At 47.6% G+C, this 13,427-nt stretch overlaps 1 protein-coding gene across 1 annotated transcript in view; it reads left to right on the top strand.

Moving 5' to 3' along the window:
* Positions 1 to 13,427, top strand: part of JARID2 (jumonji and AT-rich interaction domain containing 2) — a 237,679-nt gene that overhangs the window by 134,441 nt on the left and 89,811 nt on the right.

Genomic DNA, 13,427 nt, shown 5'->3' on the forward strand with positions numbered 1-13,427 from the left:
AAATCCCATCAGCAGATAGGTTGGAACCTCTAATGATGTTGTCCATGCTCCCAAGCATGGTGGGTGGTCATGCATCTAGCATCATCTTTCATCTCCGTTTGGGGAGCAAAACTCTGAGTGTGGTTGGACATGTCAGCACCTGGTCTTGAGCTGCATGGCCGTCAATTTCGCCCGCCCCCAAAGATCCTGCAAGCATGGGGGTGTGATGACCAACATCTCTAAGGCTTCGTTCTCTTGGGGTGTGGGGGGGCGTTGCTGGCCCTTCGTCCTCGACTCCTAGTGCCTTTCTTAGTTGACAGTGCTGCGGGCTTTCTCTTTGCATGCCGCCATGTTGGTGTGCGGCATTTGCGTGCACATCGGTCATTTAACTTTGGTCACCAGGACAGTGGACAAGAGAAATGTTGTTCAGGATGAATCCAGAGAAACGTAACCATTTCTAATCTGCTTTAATTAGTGTGCCAAGTACCTTGTTTTACTGAATTAAGGATTCATAGCAGCATTTTTTTTTTTTTTTTTTTTTTAATTTATTTATTAGAGAGCGAGCGAGAGAGAAACAGCATGAGAGGGGAGAGGGTCAGAGGGAGAAGCAGGCTCCCCGCTGAGCAGGGAGCCCGATGTGGGACCCGATCCCGGGACTCCGGGATCATGACCCGAGCCGAAGGCAGTCGCTTAACCAACTGAGCCACCCAGGCGCCCCATCATAGCAGCATTTTATTTGGTTATAGTCACACTCTACTAGGGAAATCCATCAGGGACATAATGTAGGTTACGCTTTGACAGGTTGGGCTGCATTGAGGGCTGGTCTGAGGTGGCCTGCATGTTCCAGGCTTTGTAGTTTACAAGTAGGTAGGGAAGTTAGGGCTAAGATTTCTTGCAATGTTGTAGGGTACGTAGCAAATACAAAATAATAACTTTTTTTTTTAGGGAGGGAGGGCACGGGAGAGGGAGGGAGACAATCTTAAGCAGACTCTGTGCTGAGTGCAGAGCCCGATAGGGGCTTGATCTCACGACCCTATGATCATGACCTGAGCCGAAATCAAGAGTTGGACACTTAACTGACTGAGCCACTCAGGTGCCCCCAAAATAGTAACTTTTAATACTTTCTGGCTCTTAAAGAGCTCATTTGTTTTGATCCTTCATTGGTGTTTAGTATAAATCATTTGGTAGAACCCTGCCTTCTAATGCACGTTGTTAGAACCGAAATCTGAATTCCTGGGGCTCTGTCAGTGCTTTGCCGGACTGAGTGGTCAGCCTTCCTTCGTCTTATGTGTATTAGACCTTTTCCAATAAGCTGGTGGGGTGTCCTGTCCCTGCTGATGACAATGTCAAACCCAGAGTAACTACCTAAAGTGGAGTGGTTATTTCAAAATGTCACTTAGAACATTGTTGACGAGATGCTACTTTTAACCTTGTGCCTACAATTCCCTGAGCCTGGTGTACATACCCCCGAGAGGAGCATATCTTGTGATTGACCCCTTGCGTTCTTGGTAGGCATTTAGACTGTGTGGGACACAACCCTGAATCCTCAGATTCCAGGGCCATGATTTATGTCTTTGCTCTGGACCAAGCATCCTATATTCTTTAGGAATTTCTAGCCATTCTTGTATAGTTCATTGCTGTTCCTAAATATATGGTTTTTAGGATCACCAGGTAAATATGCCTTTTCTCTTGGGAGTGGAGTAAAGAGGGTAAATTTGTATTTGACTTTTGTAAGAAAAATTAAAATATGAGGTGTGGACTATGCAAGTCTCAGACCTTTGCCTTGAGTTTCCAACCTGGAAATCAAAGCGATTCCATTTTCTGATGATGCCGGTCATGTGTTTTATAATTCTTTGGTCCAAACTTGTGTGTTTGCAAAGTGTTATTTTTCTAGGGGAAACGCCCCCTGAGCTGTGTTTGGCCCTGCGTACTTGCTGCCATTGGTCATATTTAATGTCGGGGATTTTTTCTTGGCACGCAGAAAGCAGTAGAATCCAGAGTTCTGGAGCATTTATTTTTCTTCATTGAGGCAAAAATGAAAGTTACCTTTTTACCTAGCCATTAAAAGGACATCTTCTGAAATCTTTGTCCGCTCTTTGTGAAAGGGAAAGCCACTCTCTCTTCAGGCTCTTTGCCTGTTTGGTGGAGGTCTGGAGGACTCTGTGATGGTGGGAGTGCCTACCTAGGTCTTGATTTCCTTTTCTTTTGATCATTGGGGTAAATGATATTGAAAAACATCTACATTAATGGAATGTTACTGTGTGAATGGAAACGTTATAGAGACTTTGAGCCTGTAATCCGCCTCTTTTGAATTGATGGTGGCCATGCCTAGCTCCTTACCCTCATCATCCTGTTACACTTGGCTCTTCTAAAACTCATGTTTCCTGCAAGAAATACTGAAGTATTTTCAGAAACCAGAATGGACAGATTCTGTCAGTCAGGTGTGGATAGACTGAGAAAGTCCAGAATGATGGTTATGGGCATATGGATTACCTGTTTGGCTGGTGGCAAGAAGAAGGTGGTACAAGGAAGTTGGTGTGATAGTGTACTTTGATTGATTTTATTATTTAGAGCAAGTGTGAGTGAGCAGGAGGGGAGGAGCAGAGGGAGAGGGAGAAAGAGAATCGTAAGCAGGCTTCATGCCCAGTGCAGAGCCCGTAGCAGGGCTTCATCTCACGACCCTGAGATCATGACCTGAGCCAAAATCAAAGAGGCAGGCACTTAACCGACTGAGCCACCCAGCCCCGTGCCCGCCCCCGTACTTTCTTTTTTTTTTTTTTAAAGATTTTATTTATTCATTTGAGACACAGAGATAGAGAGAGAGCATGAGCAGGGAGAGAGGCAGAGGGAGAAGGAGAAGCAGGCTCCCTGCTGAGCCAGGAGCCCGATGTGGGGCTCGATCCCAGGACCCTGGAATCATGACCTGAGCCGAAGGCAGATGCTTAACCATCTGAGCCACCCAGGCGCCCCTCGCCCCCGTACTTTCAAATGCAGGTAAATGGAAGATCCAAAATGCATGGTTTGAAAGGGGTCACTTGACTGCTGAGATATATAGCCAAATTAACTATGTGTACTTATTTTACTTTATCTTTGGGTGGAGGGAATAAGCAGGAAAAATACAATGACTGGTGGTTTTTAGGGATGTGTCAATATGGTTAACTGTATGGGCTGGAGCTAGACAATGTGGCGTCTTATTGTGGCTCGCCATCTACCTGCCCTGTGCCCTTGGGCAGGTTCTGTAGCATCGCTGGGCCTCAGTTTCCTTATGTGTTAAAATGTCTGCAACAGCAGTAACCACCTCACGGTGGTCTTGTGGACTGAACAAGGTGATTTATGAAGAGCCCACAGGTGTATGATGAGGACTGCGCATTTGATACTATTATTAACCATCCCCACCATGACACATGAATTTGCTGCGCGTGAGTATGCATATTTATTGGGGACTTCTCAAACATGTTTTAGAGGAATTTTGATTTATACAAATTGTGATTTGTATCTTCCTCCTGTGGTGACCCCGACACCACCCTCTGTGGGCAGATGGAAAAGTGGAGATGGGTGTCCGTCCTCTGAAGTACTGAGTCCCACGAAGGACCCTTGTGGCGTACAGTGTGAATCCCCCACAGAGGTTCGTGTAACCAGGTTATTTGCTTGCGTGGAGCAGTCAGGAGTGAGATGAGGTTCAAGTTTGCGAAGATGGGCTGTCAGTGAGCGGATTCTGTCTCAACTGTGCACACATAAGTCATCATTTCACCTTGTGGGGGGGCTGTTTTGCTAGTACTTACTGCTAAAATCCCTGCCTTACTTTGAAAAAAAGAGAGTTTAGTGAACTAGTAAAGTTCAGACTATGTCCCTGCAGGGTCCTACGTTCTTCTTGTTAAATAGCTGCTATATCTTAGGCCATTGATAGAAGACTGAGTTTAAAGATCGTCCCATTCCAGTGGATTGGGTATTGCATACAGAGAATCAACTTTTTTTTTTTTTAAGATTTTATTTATTTATTAGAGAGCAGAGAGAGAGAGTGAGTGAGGAGGAGTGGGAGAGGGAGAAGCAGATTCCCTGTTGAGCAGTGGACCGACCCCCCCGCCCCAGTATGGGGCTCCATCCCAGGACCCCGGGATCATGACCTGAGCTAAAAGCAGACGCCCAACCAGCTGGGCCACCCAGGCGCCCCTCACTGTGAACATCTTTAAGAATAGAGTTTTAAAAGTCTAAATGTTTGTTTCCCCTTGTTTGTTTTGCTTTGAATCTTGTGCATAATAGCCACAAACTGCTTTAGATCGATTTCTCTTAAGTTTTGGTTTAGATTTGGACATCTCCACTGACCAGGGTGTTACAGATTGTTTTGTTGTTACAACCTTGAAGATGATTTTACAAATCAGAGTTTACTACTGTTCTAATTTTTAATTCTACAGCTATCTTCACTGAAACATAGTCTCTACAGCAAGTAAAGAAGGGGCAAAATGACAGAATGGAATATTATGTGGGACCCTTAATAACCACAGAAGAGAATTGTGGAATTAAATATAAAGAAATCTAGATGTGTCAGGCCTGTCTGCTTTGTAAAATTTACCTAAATGGTTGCAATGGTTGGTGCTTTTTTCCTTCTCCTAGATCTTTCTTGCTGGGTCGTTTTTCTTTGGTCAGAAAGGACCTTTTTTTTTTTTTAAAGATTTTATTTATTTATTTGACAGAGAGACACAGCGAGAGAGGGAACACAAGCAGGGGGAGTGGGAGAGGGAGAAGCAGGCTCCCCACTGAGCAGGGAGCCCGATGCAGGGCTCGATCCCAGGACCCCAGGACCCCAGGATCATGACCTGAGCCGAAGGCAGATGCTTAACGACTGAGCCACCCAGTGCCTCAGGACTTTAATACCTTCCCCCCCCCTTTTTAAAAAATACTTCTATTTATAGGTTTGCTAGGGTTGGTAGGGTTGGATGAATCTCTTGGCTTTTATATGTCTACGAAGATCTTTATTTCACCCTCATTTAAAATACATATATATTGCATGGAGCACTGGGTGTTATGCACACACAATGAATCATGGAACACTACATCTAAAACGAATGATGTAATGTATGGTGATTAACATAACAATAAAAAATTTTAAAAAATGAAAATACGTATATATTTACAAGAATTGTAGGACAGCATGTACTTGTAAGAAATTTACCTTGATTTTTAAAAGGTGTTTTGCTCATTATAGAATTTTAGGGTGTTGTCTTTAAAATGCTGTTGTGGGGACGGGCATACCACTCAGCTGTCCCCTGCTTTGCATTGTTTCCAACAAGAAGTCCGCTGTCACCCTTTTAACTCTAAGATGTGTCCTTTTCCTTAGTCTACTTTTTTTTAAGTTCTATTTATTTCGGGGGTTGGGGGGAGAGGGGAAGCCTACTTCCTGCTGATCAATGAGCCCGATGTGGGGCTTGATCCCAGGACCCTGAGACCTCAGCCGAAAGCAAGAGTCGTAGGCTCAACTGACTGAGCCAGCCAGGTGCCCCTTTCCTAGTCTACTTTTTTAAGATTTTCTTTTTATCCATGGTACCATGTCCTTTGGTGTAGTTTATTTTTCTCGTGTTTGCAGTTCATTGAGCTGCTGCTTAGTTCTGTAGATTTTATCACTTTTGGAAAAATTGAAGGCAACATTTCTGCAAATTTTAGTGTGTGTGCTTCTTTTCCCCTTTAGGGATTTCAATTGCATGTATTTTTGGCTGCTTGACGTTGACCCACAGCACCTCGATGCTGTTTATTTTATCCTAGTCCTCCCCCCCGCCCCAACCCACCCAGTTTTATTTTAGGTAGTTTCTATCTAAAATCTGCAGAGGTGTTGTCTTTTCTTTTCTTAACCTCAGAGATTGCTGTTTTTATCTCTAGAAATTAGAGTTTGGTCTGTATCATCTTCAGTGCCTGTCCTGACGTGCTGGTTTTTGCTCTGCCTTTTTGAACACACGGAATACAGTTGTAATAGAGGTTTAGTACGCTTGCCTGCTAATTCTTTCACCTGTGTTATTTATGGGTCAGTTTTGGATTGACTCATGTTCCTCCTCATTAGTAGCCCTATTTTCCTGCTCCTTTGCTTGCCTTAATAATTTTTTGTTGGTCGTCAGGCCTTGTCCATTTTCCTTTGGGTTCTGGATATGTTTGTATTTCTCTGCCTGTTCTTGAGCATTGCTCTAAGATGTGATTAAGTTCAAAGGAAGCAGTCGGGTCCTTCTGGATCTTGGCTTTTCAGCTTTGTTCAGTAGAGCCAGAGAAGTGTTTGCTGTAGGGTTAAGTTTTCCCCAGTGCTCAGGCGAAACCTGGATGAGTACTTGCTGCCCTGTGAAGTAGGATGTTTACCATTTTGGCTCTTAGATAACAGGCACCGTTCTTGGCTCTGTGCGGGGTTCGGGGGCTGTTCCCTCCAGTCCTTTCTTGTACTTTTCCTTGGGTAGTTTTACCCCCTAGTGGCTGCTAGTACCCAGGGAAGATGTGGGGAGGTTCCAGAGTTTTCTGTGTGGCCCTCCCCCTTTCAGTACCCTGCCTTATAGATCCTGTTCAAAATCTTGGCCTCCCCAAACTCTAAGCTCTTTCTCCTTAATTTAGATTCCTCTAAACCCTGCCTGAATTTCCTCTCCTTGCGCTGTGGCCTGGAAATTCTCTTGGGGCTGTGAGCTGGCCAAACCTTTCTCATCTCTCAGGGATCACAGTGTTTCATGGTGTGATGTCCATTGTCTTGTGTGGATTTTCGGTTTCTTTCAGGCAGGAAGTCAGTTTTGGCCCTATTACTACTCTGTTCTTTGAATGTTGAATGAGAGGGAGAAGGGTACCACCAGGAATCCTAACTAGCATGTTTGCACTTTATCTTAGCCCCGGGCCCTAACCTTTCCATTTAGTTTTGTTATGCAATTCACTTTTTTTTTTTTTCTGTTAATGACTAAGTAAGCCCTGACACAATGTAAGAGAATCTCCAAATAAAGAAGCAATTGAGCTATAAATAGAAAGTCCCACTGCACAAGAAAGCTGGTGACTATTAGAAATACTTCAGACTCTTTGAAGTTCCAGAACCTCTGTTTCTAAAAGAGGAAGAACTATTGCTTAGTGAATAGAACATACTGTGCTAATAAATAATCCTAAGGAAACACTTGGAAGGCTTTCTTTTTAAATTTTTTTTTAATTTATTCTGTTGGAGAGGAGAGTGAGCAGGTGGGGAGGGGCAGAGAGGGAGGGAGAGAGAGAATCTTAAAGCAAGTTCCATGCTCAGCATGGAGCCCGACATGGGGCTCGATCTCATGAGCCTGAGATCCTGACCTGACCTGAAACCAAGAGTGGGACGCTCACCTGACTGAGCCACCCAGGCATCCCACACCTTGAGGGTTTCATTATTTCCGCTGTATAGCGGAGTCAACAAATACTGAAAATACTTGACACATTGTTTATAAGTAGCAAGGTCAGGATTTGAATCCAAGTCTTCGTACCTGTAATGCCCGGACTTCTCCACGACACCATGTCCCCTACTCTTGGGGGCATAAACTGTAGCTCTGGTTCTTTTTTTTCCCTAAGATTTTATTTATTTATTCATGAGAGAGAGGGGGAGAGGGAGGGGCAACAACAGAGGGAGAGGCAGGCTCCCCAAGGAGCAGGGAGCCCGATGCGGGACTCGATCCCAGGACCCTGGGATAATGACCTGAGCTGAAGGCAGACGCTTAACGACTGAGCCACCCAGGTGCCCTGTAGCTCTGATTCTTTCAGGTACCTCCAGGACAGACAAATTCCAGAAGGACGCTCCCTTTGGGCCTGCAGCACCTGGCTTGGTGAACCCAACCGCCTCACTTGCCCTCCTCGGCTGAGCCCCTTTGTGCAATGCACTCTCCTTGGGGCCCCTCAGATCACAGAACCCTAGTATATGTTCTTTTCTTGGACAAGTGTTTGCATTCCTTCTTTAATAAAATAAATGAAAGTTTTTTTCCTGCATTGTAAACCAAGCAGTAAACAGAAAGGTGTGTGGGGGGGGGTGGGGGAAGCTTTAGCTTATCTTGAGTAAAACACATTTTGCTTTGGAAATCCTCTCTGGAGTCCTCCAGTATTAGAGGTTAGAGGTCATGCACAGGGGCACCGGGGAGAAGTCCATCCTGGATAGGAGAACCTTTAGGACCTAGTTGACTCTTCCTTTCAGGTAGCTGTTCCGAACAGATCTGTGATTACTTTTTGGCTTGTGCCTGTGTTCTTCTGGGAGAATAGTACTTTTTTATGTGACTTTTCAGTAGTTTGGCTGGAGTAGGTGGGCTCCAAGGGGGCAAGAGTCAGAACATTGGCTCACCTCATGGTGTTTACTTATGGATGAACTTCCCCCTTGTTATAGTTCACGTTTGGAAGGGGGTTTTGCATCTGTCCACTCTTAATACCTTAACCTTGATTTTAAGATTTTCCCAGGGAAAAAAATAAAAGATTTTCCCAGATAAAAGGGTCACCAAGGCGAAGCCGAGGGTCAGATGTCTTATGTTGAGTAGCATAGAGCTAGGAGACCATTTCTGATGGTGCCTGAGAGTCTCACTGGCTGAAGCACACACACATTCTGTTGACTGCAGGATAGCACATGCCAGTCACCCACGTTCTTGTGGTTTGGTTCTTTCCCTGCAGCCAAATCCCTGGGCTTCTGTTCAGATCTCTCCGATAACTCTCGTGAGTTCTGTCCCCTGCTCGCTGAAACGCAAGGTGCTGGTTGTCTCTATTAAAGAGAACCCCCCCCCCCCCCCCCCGCCCTCCGTGGTGACATGGAGCCTGGCTGTAGGCTCCCATCTGCAGAACAAAGGAAGCTGCTGTAATAAACATAACGTCTGACTGGTTTTGTGCATGAAATTATTTATGGGAGTTTTATGGGATTCCCCATTCCCCCTTCCTATCCTAGAATGTTCACAACTTGTCAAATTATTACTTAGGAGGCATGATCGGGAGGTTACAAGACCATCTTTTGCATCCTTCTCTCGCACGACGGAAGCATCTTGGGTCCGTCCCTGTCCTCACAAGGGGCCTGCTCGACTCTGTACGTGAATAATGTCTACGGTACCAGGTACCAGAGGTGCAGCCCAGTCATCTGTCAGAAGAAAACACAGCACAGGTCTAGGTAGATTTTGGGGTGTGGTTTTGGTTGTTAGGAGAAAATGCAGAGGATTAAAGTTAGGGTGGAGTTTGACCTTGTGGAAGAACATGGGGCAAGATGGCACAGGAGACTCTCGGGAGACTGAGCAAACTCAGGCTGGTGTTTTGGGGTTACCTTGATGGAACGTGCAGGGGTAGATGAGTCTGGTTTAAGTGGCAGAATGGAGTGCAGGTTCCCTTTGGAATGTTCTTGCGTCTTTTCCACCCCGTGCGTCTAGCTGGAGAAGAGCCACCCTGTTAGTACGCAGCCAGGACGCAGGAGCTGAGTGGTGGCTCTGCACGCTTGACTTCATCCTGCGCTGAGTGCCTTCGTTTCATCCTGGATCGGGTACCTGGGATGCCGGAGCTGGGGCATGGTTGTCACTTGACTCCTGCTGGCTCCAGTTGCTTCTGTCGTCCTAAGGAGTGGTAGAGAGGGGGTGGGAAATAAGCTGTGGAGGGTAGTGTTCACTTCTGGTGCTGCCATCCCTTTCGGGGTTCCCTGTCTTGGGGTGCGTCTCCTTATCTACATCCTCAAGGCACTTCCTGTCTGTGGAGCACCTTTTCTGCTGCTTCATAGTCCTTCCTTTCCTAGTGCATCCATCTGCTTCCCCTCCTCTTTCTAGGCCACGTGGCCGGGACATGTTGCTTAGCCTTCTGAGCCCACGTTCCTGACTTCATTTATTTGCCTGGCCCTGGTTAGCAGGTGTACCCCCCAGAACCAGACCTGGGCGGGCCCTCCGAGCCACCTGGCCTTCCAGGAGGAGGAAACTGCCTCTGAGCACGGCGGGGTCCCCCACGTTCCATGAGGCCACCCTTCCTGGGACCACCGTGGTGTACATGAGGTGTTTCAGACTCTTGGCTCACAGCCCCCAGGTGTGTGTAGTCTGTTTGTATCCATGCCTGACAGCCTCCCGAGCTTAAGGCAGGTGGTACTGGGGTTGAGACCCTTCTCCCTGAACGATCCTCAGCATTTGATGATTTAAAGTAGAACGTGTTTTCCTGGCCCAGTCTTCTAAGGAGGCCCTTGATTAGAAATTGGAGGAAAGACAAATTTGAGGTTCTAGAATCCTATAGATGGGTTGTGAATCCTAATTCTTCCTCTTAGCTGTCCATGCGAGACTCAGTCCCCCAGAAGAATACCCCCTTGCAAGGCAGCCATGTCGAACACTTAACCTAACACTTAACATGCTTACAGTGTTTATATATGTACACAGTGGAGTGGCGGCCGCTGTTCTAAACCCTTTACATACATTAGCCCATTTAATTCTCCATAGCAGACTCTGCAGGATAGGTCTTTTATCATCCGCCCATTTTACCGATGAGGCACAGAGGAATGCACTGGGCACAGGAGATACAGAGCTCCTGGCACACGGTCAGGACTCAGTAAATGGTTTCTAGCCACCTTGAGTAAATTCGTGAGGAGCCCCCATGGAGGACTGCTGATGGAGAGAGATGGAAGAGTTGTGTTTTCAGAGGTTTTTGAGCGGCCCGGGAAACTGCCTTCTGGGCAAAGTGATCCCGTTTTATCTCTCCGAGGAGTGTGACCCTTGAGGAAGGCGTGTCCAGGGGTGCCAATTTATTCTTTAAGGTTCAAGGTGTTTGCCGGGTCCTGGGACGGATCTAAAAGAGGGTTCATTGAGCCCGATGTGGTGGTCCCAGAGGTCTCCACTCCAGGAAGAGGAAGCAGAAGCAAATCATCTCATGCAGTGTGGAGAGTGCCATAGAAGATGTGACATCCGTGGACAGGCTGAAGAGTCGATGAGGGCGAGTCTAGGGACATTAGGGCATCGTCAGTAAGGTGATCTGTGCTCTGAGTCTTTCCTTCCATGGAGAGTATATTCTTGGTATGTTCTAGGCCCCATGGTAATTTCCTGATAGCACGTTACAGACCTGTGTGGGTGTCTTCAGCCAAATTATGTAATGCAGAGAGAGAGAGAGAGAGTGTGTGTGCGAGAGAGACCCGCCCAGTGCCCAGGGCTTGATTGACCCGGCCGCTGCATGCAGTTGGAGCTACATTAATAACCCGATGAACGCCTCGTGTGCTCAGCTGCTGGCCACGGGAGGAGACCCGCAGAGCAGAACGAGCCAGCACTCCATGCCTTGGGCCTCTCGCTGGTCCTTGGGTGGGGCTAGGCCTTGGCACGGGAAGTGGTCCTTAAGGCTTAGTAGCAAGCTGCTTCTGGAAGGCCTTGGGTGCTTCCGTGCTTTATCTGACTAGCCTCACAAGAGGGCCAGGAGAGGGCAGGGTTTATTTACTAATTTTTCTTTGAGCTTGAGACCAGAGGGTTCCTTGAAATGTTGAAAAGGCACATGGGGTGGTTTGGAGGTGGGGCGGGGGCGGCATGGCTATCAGGTCCCAGTCTTGTTATTTCTGTCTTGTAGAAGGAGCCTTAGAATTGATCTAGTGTTCTTGTAGTTGATTTAAGAAGTCGCGTGTTGTGTGAGCAGGGCACATCCCCGTCCCCACCCCTCCCTGGGCACAGAAATGTCCCAGCAACAAGGGGCCTGCAGAAACCGAGCTGTGCGCTGGGAGCCGTGCGGGCTTCAAGGTAGACGGCCCAGCTAGGCAGACTGGCAATAACCAGCAAGCCAGGTGGCTCTTAGGATGAAATAAAGTAACCTAGCTCAGCCCTAGGTAGGAGCCTGGTATGCTTTTAGCATTTGGTTTTAGCTTTACCATTTAGTCCCCAAGTCTGTCTCAGCCAAGATGTGTTTACAGGCACTGAATCTATTTGTTGAACGACAGCATTAGTTAGCGTCCTTCGATTCTAGGAGGAACTCCCTGTCTTCACCTTAGTAAATGAAAGACAGACCCCGATCTTGATTTTTCTTTTCTTTTGTTTCTTTCTTTCTTTTTTTTTTTTTAAATACCAGAGGAAGAGTTGACTTAAACAGAAGTGGTCCTTGGCTAATTAAAAGCGAGTGTTGTGTGTGGGGGGACGGGGTGGAGGGGGCGCTCTGTACTCGCTGAAGGCTGTACTGTTTCCTGGTTTTGATCAGAAAGCATTTAGTATATATTTACCTTGGCTCCGTCCTGTCTTGAGCTTCGAAGTCAGCGTGGAATTTCCATTTTTTAATTGTGTGTCAAAGCACCACGTATCTGGCCTGGGTGATTTGGGGTGGGGGTGGTACTTCGACGTGTGGACTCTGTAGGAGTCTCAAGCAGGGAGAGGTGTGTCTTTCTCTTCTTGTACAGCTTACATTTACCGCTCATGCTTCTTTTTCTGGAATTGCATATGAAGCTTTTCCAGGGTGGACCCGGGCTCCTCTTAAGTTACTGTTCCTGCCAGGTGTGGGATTCTGTCTGGAGAGGTCTTTGCAGATGCTCGGTCCTTCTGCGTAGACCCGCGCCGCACTCCTCTCCAAGGCCTGTGTGCACAGGTCTTGGCGGGAAGGACTGCGCGGGAGGCGTGGGGCGCAGATGTGGCCTCTTTTGGGGGCTTACAGGTTGGCCTGTAGGCGTTGCTGAGGGCAAATTTTTAGACCCTTGTGGGAGTGGGCAGCTGCCCCCCAAAATTTGCCTGCGCTTCCCGGTGAGCACGCAGGCTTCTCGCCACGTTTACTTGTTTCAGGAAAGTGGCTTTTGTGAACTTCACCTGAGGCAGTTTCACGACTGCTGTGACCATTTCCTTTTTCCGTCACCTCGGAGATCTGATTGCAGGGATCTCACTTCCACCTCCCATGCCAGTTCTGGGCGGGCATGCTGGTGGTTGCCACGGAAACCGGGGACCAGGCTCTCGCCTTCTTCCTGCATCCTGGCTCTTCTCAGTCTCTCAAATATGAACGCGAACAGACTCGAACGTCCGTGCTGCCTGCTTTTGCCCACCTTCCCTCCTGCACCCCCAAGGGACAAGTGTAAGCCCGTCCCCCATCGTCAAAGCAGTAGCTGACCCTCCTGGAAATAGTTATCAGTTCGGGAGTCTTCCTGGATGAAATTGAGAGAGGGAGGGAACACACAGACATGGTTCTGGAGGGCTCACCTGCAGGACACTGGCCTCGGTTTGTGGGGTTTGAAGGCATCTTGCCTGTGAAGGGGGTGACAGCCATTAGCTTCCCTTGTGGTTCGCATGTGCTTATGCACAGGTGGTTAGACCTGGCTTTTTATGCAGAATGTTCCTTGAGGTCACTGCCCCCTTGGCTGCTTTTGGAACTCAATTAAAAACCGTGTACATTGTTGCCACTCGGGTGGGAAGAGAGTACTCTTGCCTGGAGGACCAGGCACTTCTGCCCCCTCCCTCCCACCCTCCTCTCTCTCTCTCTCTCTCCCCCCCCACCCTCCTCTCTCTCTCTCTCTCCCCCTCTCCCTCTCTCTCTCTTCTCCACCCCCCCCC

This window comes from Phoca vitulina, unplaced genomic scaffold (genome assembly GCF_004348235.1).
Source record: "Phoca vitulina isolate PV1807 unplaced genomic scaffold, GSC_HSeal_1.0 scaffold31, whole genome shotgun sequence".
Classification (NCBI taxonomy): Eukaryota; Metazoa; Chordata; class Mammalia; order Carnivora; family Phocidae; genus Phoca; species Phoca vitulina.